This window comes from Malaclemys terrapin, chromosome 18 (assembly GCF_027887155.1).
Source record: "Malaclemys terrapin pileata isolate rMalTer1 chromosome 18, rMalTer1.hap1, whole genome shotgun sequence".
Taxonomy (NCBI): Eukaryota; Metazoa; Chordata; order Testudines; family Emydidae; genus Malaclemys; species Malaclemys terrapin.
Genome location: NC_071522.1, coordinates 12,867,937 through 12,895,617, shown reverse-complemented (window position 1 = coordinate 12,895,617; position 27,681 = coordinate 12,867,937). Strand labels below are relative to the sequence as shown.

At 44.5% G+C, this 27,681-nt stretch overlaps 1 protein-coding gene across 6 annotated transcripts in view; it reads left to right on the top strand.

Annotated features, from left to right (window-relative positions):
* Positions 1-6,487: 6,487 nt before the first annotated feature.
* Positions 6,488-27,681, top strand: part of TPST1 (tyrosylprotein sulfotransferase 1) — a 71,807-nt gene continuing 50,613 nt past the window's right edge. For 4 of the 6 annotated variants that reach the window (XR_008442694.1, XR_008442693.1, XR_008442695.1 and 1 more), the window contains exon 1: positions 19,281-19,512. The gene's annotated coding sequence lies outside the window, so the exon portion shown is untranslated. Of the gene's footprint in view, positions 6,619-7,419; positions 7,489-19,280; positions 19,513-22,166; positions 22,278-27,681 lie in introns of those variants that run through there. The other 2 variants (XR_008442697.1, XR_008442696.1) reach the window with 2 other exon arrangements.

Below are 27,681 nucleotides of genomic sequence, written 5' to 3'. Positions count from 1 at the left end.
GCACCAGCTTCTCAAGCAGGTGCTTGGGGCAACCACTCCGGAGAGGGGTGGCAGGTCCAGGTATTCGGCGGCAATTTGGCGGACGGTCCCTCACTCCGGCTCGGAGTGAAGGACCTCCCGCCGAATTGCCGCCGCAGATCGCGATCGCGGCCGCGGATTTTTTTTTGTTTGTTTGTTTGTTTTGGTTGCTTGGGGCGGCCAAAACCCTGGAGCCGGCCCTGGTCACTGATGTAGTGAACCTAAGGCTTTTGGCCTTTATATCCAGTCCAAATTCTGGCTTCTACTACCTTATTGCTAGGGCCTGACCAAAATACAAGCCATTTTGGTCAATTTCACGGTCATAGGATTTTTAAAATTGTAAATTTCATGATTTCAGTTATTTAAATCTGAAACTTCAGGGTGTTGTAATTGTAGGGGTCCTGACCCAAAAAGGAGTTGGGGGGAGGAGGGTCGCAAGGTTATTGTACGGGAGGGTTGCGATACTGCTACCCTTACTTCTGCACTGCTGCCGATGGTGGCGCTGCCTTCAGAGCTGAGCAGCTGGAGAGTGGCTGCTACTGTCTGGGAGCCCAGCTCTGAAGGCAGAGCGGCTGCCAGCAGCAGCGAAGAAGTAAGGATGGCGTGGTATGGTATTGCCACCCTTACTTCTGCGCTGCTGCCTTCAGAGCTGGGCCCTCAGTCAGCAGCTGCCACTCTCCGGCCACCCAGCTCTGAAGGCAGCAGTGCAGAAGTAACGGTGGTATCATATTGCCATCCTTCCTTCTGTGCTGCTGGTGATGGGGTGCTGCCTTCAGAGCTGGGCATCCAGCCAACAGCCACTGCTTTCCAGCAACCACCTGCTGCTCTCCAGCCACCCAGCTCTGAAGGTAGTGCAGAAGTAAGGGTGGCAATACCATGACCCCCCCCAAATAACCTTGTGCCCCCCCCTGCAACTCCCTTTTGGGTCAGGATCCCCAATTTGAGAAACTCTGGTCTCCCCTGTGAAATCTGTATAGTATAGGGTAAAAGCAAACAAAAGACCACATTTCACGGTCCATGACGCGTTTTTCATGGCCGTGAATTTGGTAGGGTCCTACTCAATGCCTTCACCTGGCTTTCATGGGGGTGATTGAAGGCAGAATATGGGAAAAGGCTTAAAATGCCATTGAAGGTAACAGATGCTGTAGAGTCAACTATTTCCTCCTCTGCTGCTGAGCAAGGAGTTCCTGGAGCTTGGCCCAGCTTTGAGAAATTGGGAGAAACTGGAAACTTTTTTTTTTTTTTAATTGTTGGCTCGTGACAACTGTGGAAAAAAGAAGCGAGAGACCTGAATGCCACAGCAGGAGCTGCCTTCATCAGTTCCAACCTACTAAAAGTACGAAACTATAGTCTAGGGAACACGCCCAAATGAGTGTCTGGGCCTGATTCACTGCTGTTACACTCCACTTCTACCCCACTGGCATTACACTGATCTCAGTGGACTCCCATTGGTGTAAAATGCACTGCGGAATTAGGCCCCTTGTGTTAGAGTGAAGCAGTATAGAAGCTGCGCTCCGAGTTACATAGATGTAGCTCGCGTTGATGTCAACGGGACTTACGCGTCTAATTCTGGCCAAACTGAGCCTTTAAATCTTATCATCGCCAGCCCTGCAAAATGCTGTGAAAGGTATGGTGGGGGTTCTGGTCTCATTTACAATGAGGCAGATCCAGACTAACCTCACTGAAGTCAGCAGGTTGCACTGGGGTAACTGAAAGGCAAAATATTGCCCTTGGTCACCCAGTTGCTAAAGAAGGGTTTTTCATATTTGTTAGAACAAAACTCCAAGGGGAATGTATTACGTTTTGAGTTAGCAGGCACCATGCCTGATTCTTCTCTGAGTTACAGTGGCATGAATCCAAAGTAACTCTATTGACTTCAACGGAACCACTCTTGCTGTATAGCCTTGCCAACTAGTAGAGTCTGGCCGACAGACCCCTCTGTCTGTTGTTCACTGCAGTATATACACAGAGAGCTGGTTTTTCACAATGTGGGGTGCACCAAACAGTGGTCTTATTTTTGTATGTGCTAGTGTAAAGGAAAGAATGGATTGAAAAAGTTAACAGAGTAAGGATTTATTTGGGGGGAATTGCAATAGTGCCAGCCCCTAAAATCATAAGTCAGACCCTAAAAAAGTCATGAAATTGTCTTAAAAAGTCATGAGATCAGGGGGGCTGTATAGTGATGGTGCTGAGAACCATTGAATCAAACTGTAAAGCCTGGATATAATAGACTCCACTTCAAGCCAGGGGGTGCAGCAGCACCCCTGGTTCCAGCTCCTGTGCGTGACATTCAAAAAAATAGCTTCTTTCTATTTGCCTTCTGGTTTTTGAGCTTTTAGGGTTTATGTTTTCAAGTTTTCTCCATGATCACTGGCTTTAATGAAAGCTGAGACTGATCAAATGATGCCAGGAACTGGAGCGTTAAGAAAAACACTAACTATTTCAAGACTGGTGATAAAATTGTGAGAGCTGGCAATGCTAGAAATGTGTGTGCATATCTTGGCGAATTTATATGTTTTGTATTTTTTGTGGGTTCCTTAGCAAAGCCTAACAGTTAATGATTAAAATGTGATTGTATATAACCAAGACAATGAATTTAAAAATGACTTAAAACAGGTCAAAGCAGACAAAATATTGTCCAACCCAAGATTCTTCCATTCAAACCAATAAACCGTAAGACCCATGTTAAAAGTGGAATAATAAGAGCTGGAAACACACAGGCCACAAATGATCAACGCATGAGCTGAAAGATCAGGAAATGAACTCTGCTGTAGTTCAAATCTCCATAATCCCTGCAGCAGCCACCTTTGGTGGTTCTGATATCTGGGAATGGGCCAGATCTGAGCAAATCAAATGCTAAAGGTTGCATCATGGCCTCTCTCCCCGGGTTCAGCTGCAGCTGATATTAACCAGAATTGCATGCCAGAATGTTGGTGAGTTCACCCATGACATAATGGTGGTCCAAGTTACTCAGGTCAGATGTGAGTGGATTAGAAAATGGGTGTGCATAGCAAAATAGTATAACATGAACCAATGGATGTGCAATTTGAATGCAACTTACACCAAGTATTCGTTGGGGACTAAATTAAGCCTGGGCATAAATATTGAAGTCAGGAGCTACATATGCTTCTTATAGCCTGGCTCAGTTTGGCTCTGGAAGTGATGGTGATGGTGGAGGCATAAATTAGATCCGGGAGGAGCTGCTCTCCCTCTGTGAGTTAGATTATCTGCTGTAACAGCTGTCTATTTTCTGCTTTTGTTTGCAGAGGTTAACTCTGCTTAACTCTAGAATAACTCCATTGCAATGAACAGAGTGACACCCCATGAAAAGGGTAGTGAGATTAGTATCAGGCCCCTAGTGTTCAGATTATTTTTAGGGTACTGGTCCAGTTTCTGATCTCAGTTTCACTGTTGTACATGTGCACTCATTCCAGTAGCTTCAGTGGAGTTACTCTGCATTTACCCCAATGTTATTGAGATCAGAGCCTGGCCCACTGAGATTCACACCAGCACACTTTGGGTTTATTTATCCTACAGCCTGTAACGGGGTTGAATCAATTTGCAAACATGGCTCTTCCGAACACAGTTGCAGCATGATTTGCCACCCCTCGCACCACACTGTTGCAACTCTGTTCGGAATCTGTGCTATGGAATCGGTAGAGGGAAAAGACACAGCACGGTTTCTGCTAGCTTGGTTGTTTTCTTAAGAAACCTTCTCCACCATAAACATGGACACTGCTAAAATAGTGTTGTGAACAACTGTCAAGTACAGGGCACTGGTGACTTCACTGCATTGTTATTTATTTCCGCAGCTGTAGCAATGCATGAAGATATGCCTGCCACTGTGATAGGACGTTAATTATCTTGCCATCTCTATAGCTCAGTCTCACTCATTTGCTTCGGGAAATCTCTGGAGATGCACAGAGCTTTGGGAGCTGAGACCCCAGCTTCTTCCATGAAAGAAAGATGCAAAAACCTACCCCGCTCCATTCCAACAGAAGAATGAACATGAATCCATATGAGCTGAAACATTTGATGTTTCCACTCCCCTGAGTGCAAGTAACCCAGGCATCCTGAAATGAGCATCACCGAAAGATCAGCACTGAGGTTTAGCACATCATTCTTCCCTGACATCTGGATTATGATGGCAAGGAATGCAAGAAAATGGCCAGTCATGTGACAGTCCTTCCACAAGGGGTGGGGGGAATTTAGCTCTGATTTACATACAGTTTTTCATAGGACAGTATCTGAAGATGTTTGACAGCTGTGAAATTCCTCTCCAGCTAGTATGCCTTTCCTTAAGGAACCTGCACAAAATAGACTTCACATGGTGTTCTTCCAAACTAATCATCTGTTACATGGAGAACATCAAGCTCGGCCTGCAGCCGCACGCAAGTGGTTCCTGTCGGGGCTCACGAGGTAGCCTACAGGATTCTTTTCATTTTGTGATTGCTTCCTGCTTTGCCCGAAAGATTGCTGTTTGCTTACTTGTTAATCGCCTTGCTAGGGTTGCCAGCTTTTGGCCTGCAGTGCCAACTCGTTTACCGCATGGCTTCATAATGTAACGTCATGGCCTCGTGCCACGACACGAGGATGCTGAGCAAAATCATCATCGTGTCACAAGACAGTGTTGTGACTTGAAGAGATTTCGCTGGCCTGAAATAATTTTGCAGACAGTCAAATCATCGGGGTTACCTTATTTAAATAAGGACAATCCTCTAAAGCCAAAACAAGAGGCAATCCTCTTCTTTCTTATTCCCACGGAGGGCAGGACCAGAAGCAATCATCTTAGTTTGCAGCAAGGGAGATTTAAGTTAAACATTAGGAAAACTTTCTAACTAAAAGGGTTATTAAGCATTGGAACAGGTTACTTAGGGAGGTTTTGGAATCCGCATCATTGGAGGATTTTAAGAACAGGTTAAGCTAACACCTGTCAGGGATGGTCTAGGAGGCGGGGATGGATTAGATGACTTGTCTCAACATCCCTTTCAGCACTATCTTTTTCTGAGGCTGTGATTATATGCTTCTGGCAATGGACGTAGCCTGGAATTCTGTGGAGTTCCCTAGCTCAGGCTTCTTCTCATAGTTACGCTCAGTCAATCTGACTTTCCCATGGAATGACACTGCCCTTTAGTGAAAGGAAGTAATCATTCTCCTTAAGAGGCTTCTGCATTTAAAAGCAAAGGCAGTTGCTATACTGTCCGTCATTAGCCAGTCTAGACACGCAAATTGTTCTGACCTATTTACCACACTACAATGCTCATATTTATATAAAGTGATACGTCACCTGCTAGTCCACCCTGTGCAGTGTTTTCTGTCAGGTTTGTGAGCTAAACAGAGTCGCACTGAGTCATTTCCTAGATGGGCCACTTCCACAGAACACCTAGGTAGTGTGGTGGCAGTCCTCCCAACGGGTCAGTTTTGAACTAGTTTGGAGACTTTAAGATGCAGTCTTTCAAATTAAATGTACCACCGGCACCTATGGCTAGTAAAAATCTTATGGCAGCTTTTGTCATAGTAAACCCAGTGCCTTGGCAAGATTACAACTTGAGTAATTACAGTCTGCAACCTAAGTTCCCCCTGGAGGTTCAGTTGGATGCAGCAGTCTTCTTTCCTCCTTGTTCTAATGGTTGTGCCGTGCAATGTTGCTCTCAGCTGCTGAACACCAACCGCAGTCCAGAGGTGGTTGCATCTCACGGGCAGGTGAAGTGAGTTGCACATAAAGCTTGTAAATCCATTTAAGTTTGCAAGTTATTTGGGATGAATAATCAGTATTTAATTGTAAGGCTCTTTCATGGTGCACTGAGCTTTCAGGATGAGCTTTTCTCCCACATCTTGTCTCTGATAGAAAACTGCAGGCTTATAATGACCTATCTATGGAAGAGATTAATTCAAGGATAAAGCCCTTCATATTTTCTACTCCGTTATATATGTAAACACCACTAAAGAAAGCATTCTGTGATTCTACCATTGATAATTTGAACATTAGGCAGGGAGTGCATCACATACTTGACTGAAAAAAAAGTACAAAATGTAAATTATAAACAGTTGATTCGTACTAGAAAATGCATTATAAAAACTCAACTTGTTTTTCCCCTTTGATCCATATTGTCTGTGTTTCTAAACTACAATATTTGTGAGATGTTTTGCAGGAGATACCCATCCTCAAAATGGATAGTTGGCAATGGAGACGGAAAATAAAGAGCAGTCTGTTTCCTGTTAAATGTTGCTGGTCACATTAATTTACATTGTTTGCCTCATGTTTTACTGCTTCCACGTTGATGTTGCATTAAGCTGACTGGAGTCGAGCAAGAAATCAAATGCAGACACTGGCAAAGATTCTTTTACACTAATAAAGGTTGTTCAGATAATCATTGTTTTTTTATGCATTGAAATACAAATACTGCAGCTGTCTCTTTAACTTCTTTAATTAGTGTGTGTGAATACAGCGCTGGTGAAATTGCTGGATTGAAAAACCCTGGAGATCCAAGCCTCGGTACAACACAGGCGTCGGCCGTGCAAGCGTCTCCCACTGTTGGACTTCACTCCCCTATGGGTTCATCTTTGGCCTTTCTGCTCTGACTGTTGACAGTGGACCTAGTAAGTGCCAGTGGTGTTGATATTAGCTTTTGTGCCTGTCGTGTGTTTACTTGTCCCCGGGCAACTGAACGCTGACCTAAATTTCTCCCAAGCTATCAAATGGTGAATGGAACTTCCAGTCGCTATCTGCCATTCTGGATTTGAACCAGCATCCCACCGTAAGGGGAGTGTACAATATCTCTCTGAGTCTTCTGTCCCCCAGAAACAGTCTTGTTTGCCTTCAAACTGCAGCAACAAGTGATGGCACTGAAGGGAATTATTTCATCAGACACACCCTGCTATGTAACCACCGTTATGTGTCCTCCTCCCCAAATGGGACTGCTACCTCTGTTTATTTAGAACGGGTGGAAGTTGCCGGTTTGACAGAGCTGGAAACTAGAGGGGGAAGGTCAGTCCATCGAGCAGCAACATGTTCATGTTTGCCATAAGAATGGATCTTATATGCTGGGTCAAAAGAGGTGTCAGATAAAATTAAGTTGAGCACGGTGCCTTGTTTAGATTAAATCTGACAGGATCCAGTTCTTTTCTCTTCACTGTCAGCTTCTTTAGATGGCAGAGCTGCCTACAACCCTATCCCTGCATCTCCGGGCTCTTAAGATAAAGGCAAGATAAGTTAAGCACATGGGGCAAATCCCATTGAAGTCAGAAGGAGTTTTGACATTGACCCCTTTAAAAATGGGATCCTCAGGTTTTCAAATAAATATCTTTGAGCAAAATCGACCTCTCCTCATGGACCTGCCAGAGCCTGAATTGTCTAGGTGTCCTCCAACAGCTAAACCAGTCCTTATTGTGCTGTCATAGGTGGCTGCAGTGGCATTGGCTTGCTGGGAAAACACAGAACTCTGAACGTTACAGCTGTGCACAGAGCAGGTAAGTGAAAGAGGAGGACCTGCCTGTCTGTATGAATATGTATAGTACAAATCGGGTATATCTGTCTGTAGTTGTTAGGTGTCTTGCAGATCAGGTACCCTGAGCTGTCTGGTGTGATTTGCGTTGGCTGACAGGATAAACTTCTGCAGACCTGTCCAATAGTTAATCTCACACCTGTGATATCCCTGTATGTCACTGATATCCTCATGCACCCACATCACCTCATTGCCTTCAGCAGAGCGTTGGGGCTGCAGTTGGTGTGGGTGGGGCTTGAGACAGGCTGTACAAGCAGGCCCTTGAGTGGCCTAATGATGCCCTCCATCCTTCCCCCATCCTTCACTAGCAATCACTGGCACTCTCCTTTGGTCCTCCTCCCCCTGCCTCTCTCCTTGACTCCCCCCCCTCTCCTGTACCTCTCTCTCTCTTCCATCACTCCTGCTTCCTCCCCCTTCTTTTCTCTTCTTGCTGTTCCCCATGGCTTTCTATTAGTACTCTTTTCCCGACACTGCCCTCTCATCTCCTATGGCTCCCCCTCTTGCTCAATTAGTCTCCTCCTTTGGCTCCTCTTCCACCCCCCTCTTTCTCCTTATTTCCCCAGCTCTCTTCCCAATCCCATTCATTGTTGCATTGGCAGGGCCGGCTCTGGCTTTTTTGCCGCCCCAGGCAAAAAAGCCTCTGGCCACCCACCCCCCGCCCCCCAGCGCGGCAGGGGAGGGCGGCCAGAGCCCTGGGAGGAGGGCGGAGTGCCGGGCCGGAGCTCCGCTCTCCCCGGCCGCCAGAGCGCCGCGGGGAGGGTGGCAAGTCCCGGTCGGGGCTCCGCTCTCCCCAGCGGCCAGAGCACCGGGGGGAGGGCGACGAGCCTGGCCGTGGCCCCGCTCTCCCCAGAGCCGGAGCACCGCACCGCGCCGCCCCCCTCCAGGTGCTGCCCCAAGCATAAGCTTGGTGGGCTGGTGCCTGGAGCCGGCCCTGTGCATTGGGTAGAAGAGCAACGCTCCCCGTAGACTTTCTCTCCATGTGTGTACGCGTGCGAACGTGCGCACCCACTGGCAAACTAGCAAGTTGCATGTAAGGGGAAATGGTTAACAAATGCCAAAGGGAAAAGCAATCACCACTTGTCACTGATAAGTTGCATCGGACTGTGGAAACGGTTCCCATATTCTCCTGTCCATTCTTTCCCTCGATGGTCTGACTGACTCACCAGCAGTTCATATAACGCAAGTCATATGGAATAATTAATTTAGCTCACATCAGTCTCAAGCAACACGTGTGCTGCTACTGCTGCTAACTGTTGCCAGCTTTAGCTGTAGAGAACTGAGCTTCCATAAAGAATCAACTGCTTTCCACCCGGCTCAGGTTACTCGAAGGCTGTCTGCAGCAACACTAGAGAAGGCGGCGGAGCAAAGCAGTGATCTTGGCCCAAACTGATCCAAAGGATTTGGAATAAAAAGGCCTGAAATAAGGACAAAAGCTTCTCACAAGCCAGATTCGGAAAGAAGGTTTACAAGAGTTGTCAGCTAGCATTGGCTTGGAAGTGTTTCTACCATTTTTAAAGCTATTTTTCCCTATGGAAACATTTTATAGAATTTAATAACAGGGCAGAAACCAACAGGATTCTGCAGGGTTCTATAGAAATCTCTCCAACTCACCTATAGCCGGGGTTCTCAACCTTTTTCTGTCTGATGCCCCCCCAATCCAGACCCCCCCCCCGCCATGCTATTAAAAACTCCACGCCCACCTGTGCCCAAATAACTGGTTTTCTGTATATAAACGACAGGGCCAGCGTTAGGGAGGAGCAAGCCGGGCAGTTACCCAGGGCCCTATGCTACAGGGGGCACCAGGAAGCTAAGTTGCTCAGGCTTCAGCTTCAGCCCCAGGTGGCGGGACTCCGGCTTTCTGCCCTGGGCCCCAGCAAGTCCAACACTGGTCCTGCTTGGCGGACCCTGTGAAACCTGCTAGCGCCTTCCAACCCGGACCCCTGGTTGAGAACCACTGACCTATAGAATGTAACAGAGACATTTCAGCTTTCGGCAGAATTCTTAAAACAACTTCAGGAGTTTAAAAGAGATCCAGTGCACAGAATACTGGAGTCAGGAGACCTTGATACTGTTCCAGACCCTGCCACTGAGTTGCTGTGCAACCTTAGGCAAGTCACTTACCTGCTCTGTGCCTCAGTTTCCCCACCTGTAAAATGGAGGTAATGCTCCTTATCTTCCTAAAATCTTTTTGAAAAATGCTACCAAGAGCCAGATGATTATGTTGTTTTATTCATTATATCTCTGCTTATGGACTAAAAATGATGCCTCTCAGCTCATGCCATCTAAGGACAGAAAGTAAAATATTTACCTCATTTATCCATCCCTGATCCCCTTCCTGTAGTGTTGATGCCAAATTTAGCCAAGAGATAAGATGTCAAGTATACAGAAAAGCTCATTGGATGCAGTGTCCAAACGATCAGAGTTTCACAATGATATCAACGTTCGCATCAGAGCAAAACAAAGATGAGGAAATGATTTAAAAAAACAAATCTGTGTCCCTCCTCTGTATCTTGTCCTCGGCAGGCTTCCTTTTGTTCTCCCAGGGGATGGCCCATAGGCTAGAACCTCACTCATTACATCAACAAGTGTCCTCACAGTGTGCCTTGAAGGCCTGATTTAATTAAAAAAAGCACTAAACCCTTCTGGTAATAACTGAGAACTCAGCTATTCTCCCCAGTGTGTGTTTATTCCTGGGCAGATCACTCCTGGGTGAGGGATGCATACCCCAGTGTTGAGTCTTTCTCAGAAAACTGTATTTTTGGAAACATTGCTAGAGAGCATCCTGCTAGCATCCTAACATCACCCCAGTGATCATGGCAAGGTGCGGTTACTGAAATGCCTGTACTTGCCATTAGCTATTCCAGAAGCAGCAGAACAGGAATTGCGACATCTCTGAAAAGAGCTTGAATTTGATTCTTTCATTTAACACTTGAGCTCATTCAAAAAGAGAAATAACAGCCTCCCCTATAAACACTGAATGTTGCATTCTGGGAGGAAAATAGTCTTTGCATGCAGTATCATCTGCTCTTTAAGTGCTCATTATATTCCAGCCAGAAACCAAGCCTATGTGTATGATCACTAGTGTTGCTAATAAAAACAATGTTGTTCTTTCAGCGCTTTTAAAAAAAAAAAAGTTCACACTTTTACTGTTCCTCGAAAACTAGCCAGCTAATAAAAAGAAGAGTGACTCACTGGACGTGCATTGTACAGTCACTTCTTTCAAAGGAACGTCTGTGCCTCATAAGTAAGTTAGATGCCAACATATTTAGATGACAAGACATTTTTGTTTTTCAAATCTGCCTGAGTGGCAACTGGAAAGTGATAGTCTCCTGTTTTTATGCTGGAGATGCTGGCACTGCAGAGTAATTCATCATACAGCAAGCAAAATGCAGCAATAGGAAAAGGTTTTCACAGATGTTTCACTGCCGTACTTGTAAACAGATCTCAGTTGGAATAGCTTTCAATTGATGCAAACAAAATTCCATTTCTTTGGCACTGAATCTTTGAAACACCAGAGCTGAAGCTGGACCCCCCTCATATCATTCCCAAGACTCAGATGAGATCATTTCTGTATTACTGGCATTATAATTAAACTAATGGATATATAGATCATGAACTGGCCATTACATGTTCTACAACCCTCCATTCATCTTACGTATTCAGGGCTTGTCCTGCACGGTGCTGAGTACCCTCAGCTCCCAAAGAACCCATGGTGAACTCAGTATCTTGCAAGATGAGGCCCTTAGACAGCACAACTCATTTCCACCTTAAAAGGCCAGGATGGAGTGCTGGGATACTTCCCCTGTGGTTAGCACTCTGCACTAGTAGATGAAAAAACCCACATCAAGTTGCTTGCCTCCTGGGCCAGCTAGTACTGTGGGGGAACTTTGCATAAACAGACCTAGAAGTAGGGAACTCCGTCAATAACACTCCAGTTTGCCTGCTTGTTGATCTAGTAGCAGCCCGAAAGTCTCCTAAAAGAATTGCAGGCCAAAAGGTCTCTGTGAGGTAGAGTCGTTATAGAGAGGGAGGTAAAGAAGGGGGGGAAATTGGGTGAAGGAATCTTCGTAGACAATACCCCCCTCCCCAAAAGCAGAATAGCATGCGATATGTGCGCAACCATCAAGCCACATAGGCAGCTGTTTGCAAGCCAAGAATATGGAAAGATGCAAAAGAGGGGGAGCATTCACTCATGCTTTGTGACTGGAAACGTGGCTATTTATTGAACAGCTAAAGCTGCACAAAGACTGGAAAAAAAGCACAACTTTATACATCCCGAGGCACTGTACTGATGGGGAAAAAATCTCCTTATGAAATATATGAAATGTCTAGTGCTTCATGCCGACTCGAGCAGAGATGAAAGTTGCATGCAGATATTCATAGCATAATTATTTTTCCAGGTTGAAAATGCTAGAGAGCACACGAAAAGACCAATTTTTAGCTGTCTCGTATATAAGATGAGTGACAGACGCAGGGATATAGAGCCTTTGATCTGTAGGCTGCTGGCTGTCTTGGGTTATTCGTGAGTAAGGGTCACTACCATCCGAAAGGAGTTTGATGGTCTATGTGCCATGAGTTTGGTGGTCTCAATCCAGTTCCTGTTGAACTGGTATCCACACCAGAAAAACCATCATAACAGATAGTGCCCCTGTTGTCAGTGTGATCAGAGACACCAAGGGCTAAACAATGGGCTTGGAAGCTGAACTATCCTCTCCTTTCCAGAGGTATCCTCAGCCAACAGGGTGTAGGTGTACAGGTTGGATAGTGTGGGGGTGCTTGTACTGCAGTAGATCTACAGATAATAGAGCAAACAGGCCTGATTCTCTGTGGCCCCCACACCTTCCACGGGATGCTGCATTTTGTGTCCCCTGTGCCGGCAGCGGGAGATTGTGCCCGTGCGGTGGACTCTGTGTAGCTTTGCAGGTCATGAGATCTGAGACATTTTAGCACTGCCAATACAGAATTAGCTGTCAAGGTGAACACTACAAGTGGCATTTAAAGCATAATCAATACACAAGACCGTCAGGCCAGAGAAATAAAATGGGTAGCTGTGGAAAGTCATAAAGAATAAAATCAATGTGCCCCTGGAAAACAGAAAAAGACATCAACATTCTTCCAAGTCAAACAGCATTTCTCAGGGTTTAATGGCTAGCAGGTTTATTTTGTCAGGAAGATAGGCTGCATTAGGCATAAGGCATGATTTGAGGCATAGAGATGTATATATTTAGCCGACATTAAACTTCTTTAACTCTGTTGTGAGGAGGTGTGGACAGATGTCCTCAAATTAATGTCTGTTGTGCCAGTTATCCCTGAGCTTAGGAGATCACGAACACAATTCTCCAACTTGGGAGCTTGAGTCTTTCCATTGACTTCAACGGGCTTTGGCCAGGTTCTTTGGGAGCAGCCTCCTCTTCTGCCTACATGTTAAAGATGAACTCAGGGTCTAGTCTCCATGCTGAGTCCCAGGTACCACCACTGCTTGCTTCCCTATGCTCTCTAACGAGCAGTGAGTCTTGGGGTACCCCAAAGAGCCGTGCTTTCCTGATTGTTTGATTCTGGCATCTGAAGAAACTAACAGAACTTACAAGTAAGTTCCTTGGGACAGGGATTGTCTTTTGGGTCTGTGTTTGTACAGCACCAAGCACAATGGGGACCTGCTCCAGGACTAAGGCTCCTGCGTGTTCCAGTAATAAAAATAACAACAGTCCCTGGCAAAGTTAGTGCGTGCCCAGCCGAGGGACAGTTTAGCAGGGTCCACTATAGAATAGGAAGCAAAATTTATCATTCAAGCCCCGATTCAGCCAAACACTTACGTGCATGCTTAACTAAAAAACATGAACTTAAGTCTATCCTTATTTGGCAAAGCATTTAAATACATGCTTAATGGAGTCGACTTAAGCATGTGCTTCAAGTTAAGTATGTGTTTGGGCACTGATTCAGCTAAGCAGTAAGATGGAGTCATGGCAGAGGCTGCTGAGTGATGTGAGTAGGTCCAGCCCAGTACTAGTGGTTCAAGTCCCAAGCACCAGTATTGGTACATATGCCAGTGGCTTGGAGCTGCTACCCTAATTTATCTTAGGGACAAAAGAGTTCCCCATGCTTATCTTAGAAACCAGGCCCAGTAACAAGGACTCTCAACACCATATCATGCCAGCACCATCCTTCAAATTTCTGACAGCTGGGAACCTGGCCCCCTGCTCCTTAATTGTGCCTCACCCGTGGTCTGGACAGATCACCTGCAGAGATGAGGGGAGTGGAGTTCAGTCTCCATGGACCACTCAGTCCTTGGCTTCTCTGCTGAAACTGGCAACAGGGGCGTCAGTTGTAAGACTGGTCCTGTGCTATGCATACGTGTGTGTTAGGAACTAAACTTAAGTCACCAAACTCATATAGGCCTCTGAACTGCTCTTAAATGGCAACGACTTTCAAGGGTCAGTTTTCCCCTGCATCTGCTCTTTGCTAACAGAGACCCAAGCCCACTTCCCTGACTGCTCTCCTTGGCACTGGTGTATCTGAAAGCTGCAGGGGGGCAACTTTAACTTATGCTGCTGCGCGGCAAACCTTCCATCAGCAGAGAATCAGGTAGAGCGGAGCCTCGCTCCGCCAGCACCCCTCCGTTCTCCTCCCATTTTCTCATTGACTTAAATAAAATGAGGATTTCACCTAAAGGCTGTGACTAAACCCAGCATAGCCAAACCCAGCTTTTCTGACACTCCAGGTTCTTTGCGTTAGCCACATGATCATTCTTCCCCTTAGTGCTCATGGTATCTGTGTGTAGCATTGGTGCACGCTGTAGAACCCCCAGGCTAGAGTACTTTCACATCTGTCCAGAGGCAAAAAGAAATAAATATTAGCCACAGATGATTAGGTTCGCTGTCAGACAACTAGCAGTTAATGCTATAATGTAACACAGTGTTTTATACACTGGCTTCGACAACTTTTTTGCTGAGCGTTAGGATCTCGGTTAGTGTGTCTGCCTCTTGGAACAGGGCAACAAGATTTTGTGTGTACACTGTATAATGAAATGTTTAACAGCCTACTTGAACTATGGCTTCACTTTCACTACAAGTGTTAATTAAGGAAGGGAAACACGGGTCAGCGTTGGGCACCAGCCATATGCAGTGGCGTTTTTATTTTCCTCTTTCTCTGGGAGGATGTTTATTTTGTTTTGGAGGCACTGCTCCATTGCAGCAGACAAGCAGTCTTTACAAGGGACTGAACATGTGAATCAAAATGAATGCCATTAAAAACCCAAACAACAGTAAAACAATAAAATAAACTGAAAAGAGCTGTTTAATGGACTGAAGTGAACTGCCTGGCTCAGGGGACTGGTAACAGGATACAGAGTGTTTCATCTCTAAAACACCCGTTCAAATCCAGCCCTGATTGGTCGTATGTAACATTTATTGCCCTCTGATGAGCCCATGTGAAAGGAATGTATGGGTCTGTCCAGTTTTTAGTGGACGTATGTCTGTATTACAAAAAACCCCAACCAAACACCACAACGCACCACCTCTGTAGGTGCAGCGTGGAGACTGAATATCTAATTTCTCTCACGGCTAGTGATGGGTTCTGCTTGTCATCATTGTGTGGCAAATGGAGGAAAGCCTCTGCCTGGGCGCTACCTGTCCTGTTGACAAGGGAGAGAACGTGGGGTGGCAGGCTTGTCCGTACAGCGCCATTCACCAGAGTTAAATACATTTAAAAACGAGGCAGATTTTCAAAAGAGGTCAGCACCCCCATGGCTCTGATTTAAGTGAGTGGCTAGAGTTTCAAAAGCACTCCGTTCCCATTTAGTATCATTCACTTGCTTGTTCTGTGGTAGTGTCTCATGGCCAGGACTTCACTGTATAAACAAACAGTAGAGACAGTCCCTGCCCAGAAAGGTGCCGAATTGAAGTGGTCAGATTGATTTTCAAAAGTGATCAGCTTCCAGCAGTGCCCCGGGATCTAGTTGTGGATGCTGAACACTTGACAACCTGGCCCTCAGTCGATGGATCCTTCCCTAATATCAACCTAAAAACGCCTCATTCTCCCGCATGTAAGCATCTACCGTTGCTACTATCCTTGGTTTCTTTTTTACAACTGCCAATAAAATGCACAGTGCCACATATTAACCCAGTTTCAGTAAAGACCAATTGTTTGGGCTCACTGAGGGCTCTGCCTGCTGCGGAGTTTTTTAATACAAGAATTTCAGTCGGATGTGCCTCGTTCGCTCCCTCACAGCAGTGTAAATCAGGAGTAACTCCATTGACTTCAGTGCAGTTACAGCAGTAAAGCCGATGCAAGTGAGACTAGAATCATGGGCCCCGGGTATTATTATTTATTAGGGGATAGGGTCTCATAAGAACAGCCACTTCAGTTTGCAATCTTGTTAATAGTCTCAGCACGTCTGAAGAAGCACAATAAAATTAATCTCTTAAAAATATTCAAGAGAGTCCTCTGAATATCAGCACTCATTTTCTACCCCTGGCAAGCAAGAGGAAAATAAGGCACTTTCTTATAAATTTTGTGGGCGGCATCGGCAGCAAGAACTGGCTCGTTGCTATTAATGGAAAGTATGTCCCTTCAGGCTCATAAAAGTTTTAAGACATGCTGTTTGGAAGGTCTACGTTAAATCAGATAATGGTATGTTATTAATTTTTTCATCTTATCCTTCTTAATGGCATCGGTCAATTCAGTCATCAGCCTTTTACTGTTTCATGAGTATCAGCCGATGATAAAATGTATTCCCTTACTGTCTTTGGAGTCTGTCACTGGAATCTGTATCATCTCACTGGGAAATTCAGAGAGTAATGCCTGTGAAACTATATTAGGGGATTTGAGATTGAAATGGCTGCATTCTGTAGGAGATGGGCCACTGAGGATACAAAGACTCTTTAATGATGACTAATAACCATCTTTCAAATGCTTAACTAGCTAGCACAGAGAGTGGATTTCATAGATCAGGTTTACTGGGCATACCTAGTTTTTTAGACAGGCATCTTGTTAAATACCTCCAACTGATATTTTCTTTTGCTAAGGAATAGGAACAGGGGCAGGTGGGAGGGGGACGGACGGAACATTCCCATGCCCTTGGTCACAGGACCTGGGCAGCCTACAAACATGTTTCTTCTTAATATGCTTCTGCAGCATATAGTGACATTTTTGAGATGTGTATCTGTCAGTATATGGTGGAAATCTCCAAGTCACCTGGACTAGGACCTCTAGGTATAGAGAAGTAGCTATCACTGTGATTGTTATTGAGCCAGATTCTAATCTTGTTTCCCCCTCCTCTGTGGTGTAAAAGCTGGTTTTATATATAGAGTAGTGATGGCAGAATTGTCATCAAAAGGTTCCAGACATGATGGATGTGGGGTCTGATTCTGGTTCTAGAGGGCAATATATCTGTAAGCAGCCCGAGAACACTTGAAGAAGCTTTATGATTAGGGCTCTACCAAATTCATGGCCATGAAAAATGCATCACGGACCGTGAAATCTGGTCCCCCCACCCGTGAAATCTGGTCTTTTGTTTGCTTTTACCTTATACTATATAGATTTCATGGGGGAGACCAGAGTTTCTCAAATTGGGGTTCCTGACCCAAAAGGCAGTTGTGGGGTGTGTGTGTCAAATGGTTATTTTAGGGGGATTGTGGTATTACCCCCCTTACTTCTGTGCTGCCTTCAGAGCTGGGTGGCCGGAGAGTAGCGGCTGTTGGCTGGCACCCAGCTCTGGAGGCAGTGCCCTGCCAGCAGCAGCGCAGAAATAAGGGTGGCAATGCCATACCGTGCCGCCCTTCTGTGCTGCTGCCTTCAGAGCTGGGCGGCTGGAGAGTGGCAGCTGCTGACTGAGGGCCCAGATCGAAAGGCAGCAGCACAGAAGTAAGGGTGGCAATACCATACATTGCCATTCTTACTTCTCCGCCTCTGCTGGCAGCGGCTCTGCCTTCAGAGCTGGGCTCCTGGCCAGCCGCCCCCGCTCTCCAGCTGCTCAGCTCTGAAGGCAGCGCTGCAGAAGTATAGGTAGCAGTACCGCAACGCCCCCTATAATAACCTTGCGACCCCCCCCAACTCCTTTTCGGGTCGGGACCCCACAATTACAACACCGTGAAATTTCAGATTTAAATAGCTGAAATCGTGACATTTACCATTTTTAAAACCCTATGACTGTGAAATTGACCAAAATGGACTGTGAATTTGGTAGGGCCCTATTTATGATGGAATTAAGCTCTCTTATACCAGTTCTCTTATACTCTTGCTTATACCGGACTTCTAAGAAAGTTTATTTTAATTTCATCCACCCGTTATTGCACTATGCTTAGAAATGGACTGCTCAAAAGGGCTGTTTGTTTTGGGAAGTTTTTCACATCTGATTTATATGTCAGCTGTGAAACATTCGGAAGTGAAGCATTCAATGCCCTTTGCAAACTTTCTTTTTTCCAGGCAAGACCGAACAGCAAATCCATACAATGGAATTCTAAGCTTTAGACATTTTTTCACCTGCCTAGCTTGTTCCTGTAATTAAGTGATTGTGAGCTTGGCAATATCCTAGCCAGGCAGCGCATTCTACTTGGAGTTCATAAGTATCTATTTACTTGTGGTTTCCGTGGTTGGTGCGCTTACACTTTCTTAAAGATTCTTGTAATTCAAGCACACATTATAACTTTCTTCTTCGGATGTGGTAGCATACATTTGTAGAGTTGATGTGGGTATATTTAGAGCAGGTGACAACCTTTGACATACTATCTGTTATTTCCGTGCAACACTGAGATTCAGACATTCTAGACATCACAGTAATAGGCAATTTGTCTATCATTCTTTTTAGCAAACTGGAACATATTTTTCCAAGATTAGTTCCTGGCAGTTCAGGCTTAGTGTTACTGGGGTGACGTTTACTCAAGCCACTTTTTGTGAAGTGGAAAACCTCTTGTGAAAAAATAAAAATGAACAAACCATTCAGAAGAGAGTTAATTTCAGTGATGTGATAGGTGATTACTGTATATGTGCCATATGCTACTTATACAGCTTGCCATATGTTTATGAAAAGCACTGTATAAGCATATATTATGTGATTCACAGGAGGGCGTATTTAACAAGGTCTGAAGTAGTTGGCAAAGTTAGGTAATGTTTTGATATCTATTCATCCACAAGCTCTTCACTCCAAACTGTTTACCTACATGTTGATTCATATGTGTGTCCAAATCTAAATGTTGTCATCAAATTCTAGATATTTTTCACCGTAGTCATTTGCCTGTATGCTATATCCCTGTCCATAATAATTGTGTTGGGGGTCCAGGTGCTCACCCAGCTGTTTGCTTAGATATTCATCCTGGCAAACTCAAATCCAGCTGCTTATCCAGGTGTTACATCATGGTCAGATGTTGCCCTAGTTGTTGCTCTAAATCTAAATGTCTTTGCCAAAACCAGCTGTTCAAACAGGTGCAGTGAGGTGCATGCTCCAAAACCCAAGCTGCAGCCAGGTGTTTCACTCACATGCAGCTGTTTTCTTGGGCATTCATCCAACTCGAGAAATGTATCCAGCTGTTAAATCCAGATCCAGTTGTTCACACTGATACAGATGTGCCCGTGCCCCTCCCACGCTCCAGGGGCCCCTTTTTTCTCAATCGCCGGAGGGCGGATGGAGCCACGCCCACGCCCCTTGGAGCCCCTCCCACCCAGCTGTCAATCTATTGAGTCTGGCCAATCAGCGTCCGCGACACAAACTGGCTCCGGCCCGGAGTGTGGCCAATCAGGGCGTGTTTGTGATTTCCATGGCAGCGGCAGGCGCCGGGCTCAGGCGAGCGGAGTAGCGCCGCGGGCTGAGGGGCAGGAGCGGGCGCTCCCCTCGGCGATGGTGCCGGCCGGGAGCGGCGGCGGGGCGGTGCTGGGCGGCAGCAGCCCGGCGAGCGCAGCGGCGGCCGGGACTCGGCGAGGGAGGAGGCGGCGGCAGCAGCGGGAGCCGTGACCCAGCCGCCTGCCTCCCTCCCGCTTCCTTCCCGGCGGAGCGCAGGTGAGGAGCCGACCCCGCGGGGGAGGCTGGCTGGGGCGGTCTCCCCCGCGTGTGTTCCTCTCGTGACCCCGTTATTCCCAAGCGGCCACCCCCGAGCCAGCCCCCCCGTGACCCCGCTCCCCATTGTGCCCCCACGTGACCCATTCCCCCCACCGAGCCAGCACCTTTCCCCCCGTGACCGTTAGTCCCCAGCCAGCCCCCCCGTGACCCCGCTCCCCATTGTGCCCCCACGTGACCCATTCCCCCCACCGAGCCAGCACCTTTCCCCCCGTGACCGTTAGTCCCCAGCCAGCCCCCCCGTGACCCCGCTCCCCATTGTGCCCCCACGTGACCCATTCCCCCCCCCCGAGCCAGCCCCTTTTCCCCCGTGACCGTTATTCCCCAGCCAGCCCCCCCGTGACCCCGCTCCCCATTGTGCCCCCACGTGACCCATCCCCCCCCGAGCCAGCACCTTTCCCCCCGTGACCGTTAGTCCCCAGCCAGCCCCCACGTGACCCATTCTCTCCCCCCTGAGCCAGCCCTCTTCCCCCCCAGTGACCGTTATTCCCCAGCCAGCCCCCCCGTGACCCCGCTCCCCATTGTGCCCCCACGTGACCCATTCTCCTCCCCCCGAGCCAGCCCTCTTCCCCCCCAGTGACCGTTATTCCCCAGCCAGCCCCCCCGTGACCCCGCTCCCCATTGTGCCCCCAGAGCCAGTCCCCTTCCCCTCCAGTGACCGTTATTTACCGGCCAGCCCCCCCGTGACCCAGTTCCCCCCCCCCCGAGCCAGCCTCGCTCCCCCCAGCCCCATTCGTCCCGTTACCGTTAGTCCCGAGCCAGCCCCCCCCCCGTCCCAGCTCCCCATTACCCACCCGGTGACCCAGCCTCAGATGTCCCCCTTGATCTCGCCCCTAGCCAGCCCTTTTATACCCCTAACATGATCCAGCCCCCCCATACCTCTGAATCATTCCTCCATCGCCCCACCATGACCGAACCCCCTTCCCCATATCTTCAACTGCCGTTTTAGCCCCACCGCCGGGCTTCCCTCATTACATTCTGCCCCCCCCCCAACACCTTCTCTTTCAGCCCCTGCCACTAACCTTCTGCTCTCCCCATTTCTCTTTTGGGCCATATGGGGCTGGCAGTGTTTTGTCCTAACAAAATACCTGAGTGTCAGTTGTTGCAGCGGCCAGGAATCCTGCTGCTTGCTTGGTGGCTCTGTTTGCCTTTGATAGCCATCCTGTGTCTGCGCACTGTTTGGAAATATAGGTGGTGCTATGAACTCTTTCTACAGTAGGTGGTTGCTCTTTTTGCCTTGGAAGAAAATGTTATATAACTGTATATTTATTATTTGCTGAACAAAACAATTTCATAGCAGGAAAAGTTTAAACAATTTAAGATTGTTTCTACAAAGAAGTATACCAGAGCGCCATTGCTGAGTAACTCTAAGGACCATGCTGGGCAAATATTCTATCTTAAATGATAAAATAAGGCTTTCTGGAAGTTGATGATTTGCAGTAGGAATGCCCTGTTGTATTTTGTGTCTTGTATGCACATAGACTATAGTATATGCATGTTCTCTATTTACTAGCTTTATGCTAATAAAGCTTTGTAAATTTCATCATACAACATGTGTGCACATTGTCCTTCCTTTACTGACCTAACTGAAAAGGGCTTTTCAACTTTACAGCCATTTCTTCCCTTCCAGAAAAGACTGTGATGAACCATTGGAAACTGCTTCCAGTATTAGCAGAAATGCAAAGGATTTTCTAACAGGATTTGGCCTCCTAGTGGCTGTCTTTTGTTTTCTGTAGAACTGGTTTTTCCCCTTGAATCTGAATTTTATACAGCATGTTGACACAGGCAGGCGAATGGAATTCAGTGATGCTACCTTTCCATAGCTGTCGGATACTTAAGGGGAGGAAAGATGGAAGATATAGTTAGTAACTTGGGTCGTTTAGAGAATCAAATCAATTATAGGAGCTTTACTTCTGTGTTATGGAGCCAACATTATCAATTAGCGATATTGTAAGATCTCTCCTAAAATTACAATTCCCAAAACAGAGCAGTTGTTTATTTCTTGGTTCCTTATCAGGACAGAAATCATCCTTCCCTGTCATTCTAACTTTGAATTTAACCTTTACAATTATACATAAAATAGAATATTGTTATAAAATCTTTGATTAACCTGTATTTTGCAATACCTCTGCTAGTTCAATGTTAATACAGCAGGGAATCCTAGAACATGATACTAAATAATAATAATAATAAAAATACTCTAAAAGTAAATTGATTTATTTTAACGAGTGTCTTATGCATGTGGTTTTAATCTATAGGACAGATGTGACTTATTCTAATCAGAAAAAATCCTATAAAAATTGATTAACATGATCCTAAAAGTGCAGAGCTGTTTTAGACTGTTTGGCCAAGGTTGTCAATTAAGCTGTTTAGTAGGAAGAGTGTCATATAATATTGATCTGTGGGTATTACTTCACTATCTGAAGTTGATATAAATGTATGCGTTAGGGATGTAAAAGGCAGCTTGTGTATATAGATGTTTAATAATCTTTTGCAGTATTACACTTACGTGGGCGTAAGTCAGTACAATTCCAGAAATTATTCATGTCATTTGTATCTCTTTAGAAATGACCTAATTAGTTGCATTTATTCCGCAGACGCAGGGAAATGTACTATATAAATTCAGCCCTTACGAAATAAAGTAATAAACTTCTTCAGGAGAATGGAACTGTATGGTACTGTATTAGAAAGAGTTGTGCACCTGGGAGGTATGTAACAAACTACAGTTCTGTCATTGCTAATGGGTATGTTGCAGGTTTACTGTTGGAACAAATGTAATATGGGGGAGTATGATAAAAAGGAGTGTGTATATAGATGCACACATAAAATATGAAATATATTTCTATATATTTTTAAATTGGCAGTAGGCAACAGTTTTAATGTGACAAGGTGCAATCATCATACTATCTGATAACTTTTTTTGGAATGTAAGCATAAACAATGGGTTCCAGAACACCCAAATATGTTCCTGAGAATATGCAATATATATAAATATGAAGTATGTGTAATTATAGCGGAGACTCACGTAATGCTATAGTTAACTGAATCACAAATCACATTATATTCTTGTCTTAAATATATTCATTAAATTGGCTTATCTGATTTCAAATGAGAAGGGCAACTCCCCCTGATCCCAGTACAGTAATCTTATGTTTGGTGCTCTGTTTGGTACTTTTATAGTTGAATGAAGAAATCAGTTGGGTTAGTTCTTCACTCTTGATATTTGGGAACAAATAACCATAGGTAACGATGGTTGTCACAGAGTTAGTAGAAGGTAAGGTTTGTTACCATGACAGATTGTAGGAATGGTGGTGGAGAAATATTTCAGGTTACAAACTGAAGCAAAAAAAAAAAAAAAAAAAACCGAAAATGTCTCACTTTGTCCTTAACCCACTGATTGACTTTTTATGTATCTGTATCATATGTGATACATGCACCTTTCACTGTCCCTCCAATATCTGATTATTGTTGAGCAAATTACATGCAAATAGCCAGATTCCATTAAATGTATATGTGTGTGTCTTGCACAATACGGAAACCTCAAATTCAGCGGTGATATAAATTGACAGTGGTAAACTTAATTCACGTTTTTCTAGTTGTGGTCACTTTTCTCACCACTTCAACAATTTTAAGAAAAGTTTGTCTTAAGAGCATAGCTTTGGGACTTGGATCTCTTTTATGTATATTGTAAGAGAACTAGGAGATTAGAACAATACATAAAGAAAGTGATGGAAAGAGGCCATCACTTTTTGGGGTGTGTGTGGGGAAATTGAACAGTTTTCTCACTAGGAAACTATATTAAGGATTAAAGTGATTGCTATGTACTAGTCCTTTATGTAAACAAAATGCCAGTGTCCTGTAAATGGGGAAAGAAAATGGAAAAAGGAGAGGCAACAATATGATGAAAACAATCATAGAGCTTGGAGAGACTGTATAGTCTGGAAGACTGAGCATAGCATTAGAAGTCAGGACCTCCGTATTCCTAATTCTGGTTGTGTTTATTGATTTCTGACCTTGGGCAAGTTACTTGATTTCTCTGCTTCTGTTTCCCAATCTGTAAAATTGGGATAATACATATTTACCTGCACCACAATGATGTCATGAGAATTAATGTTTGTATAGTGCTTTGTACATGTATAATGCTACTGAAATATTAATTCTTTTTTCAGAGTGAAGGGGAAGGGTGGTTTATAATGTGTCTTATTGGAATGGTCTGTTAAATGAGCCTTTCTCGAAAGGAGCAATTTGTGCAGCTGTTTTAAGTGGTATACAATAAATACTTCAATTATGTTTCTCAGTGTAGTGCTATAACATTTTGTTTCAGTTAACTTGCCTATACATTCTTCTTTGTGGTGAACATGCTTGAAAAATCAAAGGCAGGTCAGCTGGTTGAATTAAAGGATCTGTGGAATTCATTTAAGCCCTTTCTTTAAGTGCGCCTTTTGGAAAGGTTGCTATAAACTCATACAGATATGTGATTGTTCCTAGCATTTCATTACTGTTGAAATGGGTTTAATCTAGATCAGTGGTTCTCAATCAGGGGTATGCAGAAGTCTTCCAGGGGTACATCGACTCATCTAGATATTTGCCTAGTTTTACAACAGGCTACATTAAAAGCACTAGCAAAGTCAGTACAAGCTAAAATTTCTTAGACGACTTGTTTATACTGCTCTATATACTATACACTGAAATGTAAGTGCAGTATTTATATTTCAATTGATTTATTTTATAATTATATGATACAGATGAGAGAGCATTTTTCAGTAATAGTGTGCTGTGACATTTGTATTTTTATGTCTGTCTTATTTGTAAGTGGGTAGTTTAGAAGTATGGTGAAGCTTGGGGTACACAAGACGAATCATGCTCCTGAAAGGAGTATAGTAGTCTGGAAAGGTTGAGAGCCGCTGATCTAAATCAATTCCACTGACACCTGTAGGTACCTTTTTAAAACAATATTACAAAAATATTTTTGTTTCAAAGGGTTTTCTTAGGGATCTTCAGTATTTCTTGCTGTCCTAATGGTCTTACTGTTGGGATGATTCCTTATAGAAAATACTGAGTCAATAGTAGTGATCTGAGACAAAGTACCTTTAGGAGAGTATCCCTGCTAGAATTATCTAAATTGGACCAAAGAAAGAGAAGCAAAAGGCTGGCTGTACAAAGGTTCAAAAATAACGAGCCAGGTTCCAGAAATGAAATGGCTGAGTTTAAACCAAATGTAATTTGGATGAATGTGTTTCCTCTGGAGCTGCGTTAATGAGATCTGGGGAAGGGTGAAGTGTGGTGGGTAGAAGAAAACGTGTCCCAGTCGTGTATTTCACTTCATGTTAAAATGGCTAACGCTTGTAATTAAACTCTTTGCAGATGTCCTAGCTCAACACAATTGACATTTTGGCCCACCTGGTAACATTTTTGTTACATCCTGTAAGAACGTGATAGTAATTTTTTTCCTATTGACTAGTCTAGTGATTTCTGTAGTGCTTGATTTCCTACTGCCCACAGAGTATTTGGTGGCGGGGTAGAACCTTTGTTCTACACAGGAAGGTTTAAGAACCCTTTACAACAGGTTTTTTGCTTGCAGCTTAAAGGACAAAACTGGACTTGGGCAGGACTGGAAGAAAGGGTATGATCCAAGCGGCTAAGGAGCCTGCCAGTTCTTCTATGTTTTTTATCTCAGCTAGAGGCAGGTTTGACTGTATAGGCTTCAGCTCTTTGAGCAAAATAAGCAAGGGCTGTCCACAAAGACCCTAGCCAGCCGGGGATTACTTAAGCCTCCCTCTGTTGAGCAGGGAAACAGGCTGGTTCAAAGAACTAAGTGTCAGCAAACCAGAGGCTTCTGGGGGTTCCTATCTCTTTTCCTGTCCTGCCTCCCAGGAGGTCTGGCAGAAGTAAGTTGGATGGAAAAAAAAACATAACTGCCCAGGCATGTATCATCAGCCACTGCTATCAACAGTCTCTTCTCATAGCTCTGGGCCATGGAGGAAAGGGTAGGAAAGCAGCTTGGACCTGAATGACCAATTAATTGGGCCACTTGGCCCACCTCATCCTTTCAGTCTACCCCTTCCTGCTGTATTTTTACCAGGAGATTATTTAGCTCCTTTATGATGTCACTCTCAAATGGGTTTCCTTTTACAGCTTCTATTGGCAGGTTTAGCCCAGCATCTCTGGGTACCAGAGGTTAACTTCACCAGAATGGTCACTGGACTGCTCTTTCACCTCAGACCTTGCAGGGCTGAGATTTGTAACCTTTTGGGATGTGGATTTGTGGGCAAGAGCAAGCCCTGTTATTCATCAAAGACACAGGCCAAGAGACTAAAGAGCATAGAGAAGACCTCTTTCTAAGAAGGAAAGCCAAACTTTAGGACATGTAGCGTAGAAGGTTTTCCAAGACAAAAGAAAATCCTCAGAGCAGTTGGAGAGCCCTATTTTTCCTTCACAGTTGGTGTGGAAATCCTAATAGGCGGAGACATAAACCAAAGAACTGCCCAGAACAGGGCAAAGCTATCTTGAATTGTCTATACCTGCTGAGGGAGAACTAGTCATTGTTCTCCTGTCTCAGTCCCCTTTATCTGAGTCATATCAAGGGAATGAACAAGCTCCAGGGAAAATGACCAAAGGCTTGGTGGCCTGATAAAACAAAGCCAGATGTTATATGGCAGACCTTCCTCCCAGCAATTCTCTTCAGAAGCACTTTGGCCAAAACCTATGAGGCATACCACTCAGGAAAAGCAAGATAAAATCTATAGAAATCTCTACAGTTTGTCTTTTTGGGAAGAGGCCCAGTTACCAGTATTTGAGCCAGAGGTTCAAGAGAAGGAAGTAGAGGACAAGCTAACTGTTCCAGAATATTTAACACCTTCTTCTTTAGAAGGGCAGCAGCAATGCTGTTCCCCTGTTAATTCACCTTTGTAGAAAGTTGTCTCTGGCCAAACAGTAGCTGCAACAAAGGATTACATTTGACACTTACTTGCTCCTTTCTCCTAACTAAGGTTTGAACTTTAAAATGTACTGGACTGCTTAAATGCTATAGTGAGCACCGGCAGCTCCACTTTTCTTAAACAAGGAAATTTTTTTTTAATTGTTCCAATGTAATACAATTGGAAGTGAAACATTGTTATCCTACTAATATTAACGTGGCATGTACTGGACTTTGCTGGTATAACTCCACTTACTGTGACTGAGTTCATGACTGCATAGAATTTAACTGGCTTCATATTTTTAAATATATTCAGTATGTGCAATGTGAGAGAGTTAATCACTCACTTTGCTTTGTTAGCATCCCTTTGTGGTGGATTCATGGCTCTGATAATCTCTGTGAATAAATTCATTTACTTGTACTTCTGGCCAGAAGTACAAAGTGTGGCTAAGATTACAGGGGAGAGAGTTAAAATAGGCTCTACAAGTTTCAGCAAAACTTGTGGAATATATTCTGCAGTAGGCTAGTACGTGGGTTTTCTATAAATATTTCAATTGGAAACACTACAGCAAACTAATGCCTCTGATGGTTCGTATTATGGTAACCAGAAGTCCCTTGGGACAATCAGTACTCCTGACATGTAAATTAGACTATAACCTAAACCTTAAATAGCACTAGTTATTCAGTTTGTGCAGGGCATTTGGCATACTATGAATATGAAATATTTTACATTATATTTTTCATCTTTAGATTTTCTGCTAATTTATGATTTACCAGTTCAATTGTAAATGTACATGTAATGAGGGGTGTGTGTGTGTGTGTGTATATATATATATATATATGTATATATGTATATATGTATATATTGTACATTTTCTATAATATCAGTGGTATTTACTGGGTAATATTTGACTTAAAATATATTTTTGCATTTAGAGATGTTTAGACTATTATTAGATACAACATAGGGAGGGGAGGAGCAGATGGAACTGAAGCCATCAGGGATCTGAACATGCCCACACTGGTTTGCTTTAAGTCTGTTAATTGTTTTTGTTTTCTGTTAAAATATACTTTGGAAGACGCATGATTTAACTATAGATCTTTTTGTATATCTGACACCCCTAGAGGCTCAATTGAAGGCATAAATTTATTCAAAACTAACCAGTATCTAATATGTATAAATACGGACCATATCC